Below are 3,313 nucleotides of genomic sequence, written 5' to 3' on the forward strand. Positions count from 1 at the left end.
TTTGGTGATTGTAAATTCATTTCCCCCCTGAAATTCGTTTGGCGATAAATTTGGTATAACTGAGTATAGCTAAACAAATCTTGAGTAGAGAAATGCGCGATCAGCTGCATCAGCAACATGGCTTTGAATACACTGAAACTTGAATAGCTGATAGATCAGTAAGCCTTTTTTTCCTTGGAATTAGTGAACATCTGTGGATGAACAATCTCTGTAGTCTTCGGTGGAGAATCAACTTTTTGGTTGTGCCCTCGGATGCCATATCCTCCCGTATCTTAACCTCTGGTGCCTATGTTTGCGTTGATTATGTTATCTTATATAATTTGTTGGTGTGTTCTCTCTCGTTCTGTTTGCTAGTAGTTCGATTAGCATGATTATTAGCTGATTCAAGATGTGCCATTTTCACCTCAAACTCCTAGTTGTATATACGCATGAAAAACCATTCTGAAGCATACGAGTATTTCGGCTCCCCCTGTTCTATATGTGTTTGGGTGAAAGCATATGCCTGTAGCATATACTCCCTCCGTCCGAAAATACTTGTCATCAAAATGGATAAAAAGGGATGTATCTAAAACTAAAATACGTCTAGATACATCTCCTTTTATCCATTTTGATGACAAGTATTTCCGGACAGAGGGAGTATTTGGTTACCTCCTTGTTCTCTGAAGTAGTTTCTGTCCGTTTGTTCGCTGGAGTTGGAGAGTGAAAACCTTAGCGTTGTATTTTGTAGTATGAAAGCTTATGTAGATGTATCCCTGTGTGTTTATGATTTCACTCACATATTTAATCATGCCTCGGTTATATGTGGTTCTAATCATTTTACAACCTGTGTATGATTTCCGTGAGGAGAAATAATTTTGGAGCAGTGACAAAATAGCATTTTTATGGCCGGCAGTCCTTTGACCTCACCACTCCGCCTCCTTTTCAGGTCGGCGGCATGAGGCTTCGTCCGTGTGATAACCACTTTGTACTTGTTATAAGAACTCATTTGTATGTGTATCTTACCGCTTTGGCGGTGTTAGTATAAGAACATGCGTGTTCTCTTATGGTACTGTTCATCAGATTTTTCTTATGTATATATAAGTATCTGTGGAATATTTATGGAGAATGGTAAGGTTGCTTTACCTGTTGTTTGTCTACCTCTCCTTGTGTCTTCTCAATCTCCGGCCGGTCCATGCTGTGGAGGATGGTCGCCGCTTGCTCCGTCCACAGCCGGCATCAGGCCGGATGCCGACCTCGTCGTGCCTGGTGTATCAGGAGCAGGAACCACTAACCTCACCATGTTAGTTAGTCAGCTTGTCTCGATTTGATCCTTTTTCCTTGATGAAACAAAGCTCACGACGGAGAGCTGCTACCCGTCTCGTACCTGTCACACATCTTGCGTGCTGATTCGAGTCCACAGCCACTGCCCAGGCGAGATGCGCCGCCGCCGTCAAGACTGCTCGCCGGCGGCCGTGCCGCTGGACGGCTTCTTTCGCGGCTGCGCCCACTGCTATGCGCAAGGGTCTGTCCTCCCTTGTGCTTCTTTCTGCTTGGTCCATCTGGCGCCATCGCAGCGCGTGCATCTTCGACAATGCCAACCCCCTCCACCCACTCGCTGCTTCAGCCCATCAAGGACGACGCTAGTATCTGGGCAACTGCCGGTGCAAAGGACATAGCTAGCTTCATGCCGCCTTGACGCTCCTGGCTGAGCATTCCCGTGTTCTGCTCCTGTAACCCCCCTCTACGCCTAGTTACGTGTACCTATCAATGGAATGATACGCAATTGTTGCGTATTCGCGAAAAAATTACGTAGTATTGTTTTCTTTTTCTAATGTTTGTTTTTCCTAATAATGCTGAGCTGATTTAACTTCCACAATGGCGAACCTAATTTTTTTTATTCGAGTTGTACAGAAGTCAGAATAATTCCCAACGGATTCACCTGAAAGACTAGTAGAAAATTGTTTGGCGGATGGTATTGCTTGCTCCACAGATCTCTTCAAATTATTCTGGCGACTGAAATGCAGAAAAGGCTTGTTGGGTGTAGGTATTTGGATTTTGTGTGTTCAACGAAGGAGACTGACCATCTACGTGGCATATGCACGGGACCAGTTGTTAAATGGACTTCTAAGAATTAGTCGCTTACTTTGGTAACTCCCGTCTATTATGTGATTCTTGTGGTCATTCGTCAACTGGCATGACTGATGAAAGGCACATTGACTTGCTTTGGTTAATGCATACTTAACTTGTGCTTCATTTAGTTTGTTCTCCTTATCAGATTACAGAATTGAGTTCAAAGCATAAATTGTACCCCCTCCATTCCTAAATATTTGTCTTTTTAGGAATTTCAAATGAACTACCACATATGGATGTATATACACATATTTTAGAGTGTAGATTCACTCATTTTACTCCGTATGGTCACTTATTGAAATCTCTAGAAAGACAAATATTTAGGAACTGAGGGAATATTCATCCTCTCGGGATTTGGTTAACTAACTACCAGTGGGTCCTATATCCATGGAGGAACCGGTGTGTGCTGTTGCATTTGCATGGAGAGTCCACCGCAACACCAGCTCGTGCTGCTGATGTAGTTTAACACTTCTCATGCCCCATTCTGTGTATTTTTTTTGGTTTAATTTGTATCTGGTTTGAGGTTCAGTATTTAGAATCTTAGTTCTGGTTAATAAATGCTTGGAGAAGCTCCTGTTCGTTGAATTCCACCTGCTTATCTGGCACCGCCAGTATTTGCTAATGCATAAATAGCTAGGTCAATCAGAGTGCGGCATTTCTGCCCCCGAGCGCATCTGCATCCCCCCTGACGAAAAAAATCAAAACAAATACTAAACAAATTCAAAACAATTCAATTTTTTTTGTGTGGTAGATAAGTGTATGCGCGAGGTGCGCTCCAAATTTCAACTCATTTGGACATCTGAGTAACTCTCAGCAAAAAAGACAAATTCAGGGTCTGTAAAAAAGTTTACTGTTCACACTCTGTTTCGACCCGATTTGTTTTTTTTGCTGAGAGCTTCTCAGATGTCCAAATAAGTTAAAATTTGGAGCGAACCTCACGCATACAATTTTCTATCACACAATTTTTTTTTTGATTTTTTTTAGTATTTTTTTTTTTTGCTAACCAGGTGCAGATGAGCCTGAGCACACTGGTAGAAAAAGAGGCTTCCGTCCAGCCCCATTGTCACGAAACTGTAGGAACCGCGACTAATGAAGTCTTTAGTCGCGGTTCGGCAGACGAATCGCGACCAAAGGCTTGGGCCAGGGCGCTCGGTGGCCAGCTGGTGCACGTGAGGGGCTTTAGTCGCGGTTGGCCAGGCCAACC

The 3,313-nt window shown here is 43.3% G+C and overlaps 1 protein-coding gene across 1 annotated transcript in view; it reads left to right on the top strand.

Moving 5' to 3' along the window:
• LOC119325607 overlaps positions 1-1,121 on the top strand; it is a 4,530-nt gene extending 3,409 nt beyond the window's left edge. Inside the window, exon 3 of the mRNA XM_037599336.1 lies at positions 926-1,121. The gene's annotated coding sequence lies outside the window, so the exon portion shown is untranslated. The remainder of the gene's footprint in view (positions 1-925) is intronic.
• Positions 1,122-3,313: the final 2,192 nt, after the last annotated feature.

This window comes from Triticum dicoccoides, chromosome 6B (genome assembly GCF_002162155.2).
Source record: "Triticum dicoccoides isolate Atlit2015 ecotype Zavitan chromosome 6B, WEW_v2.0, whole genome shotgun sequence".
NCBI lineage: Eukaryota > Viridiplantae > Streptophyta > Magnoliopsida > Poales > Poaceae > Triticum > Triticum dicoccoides.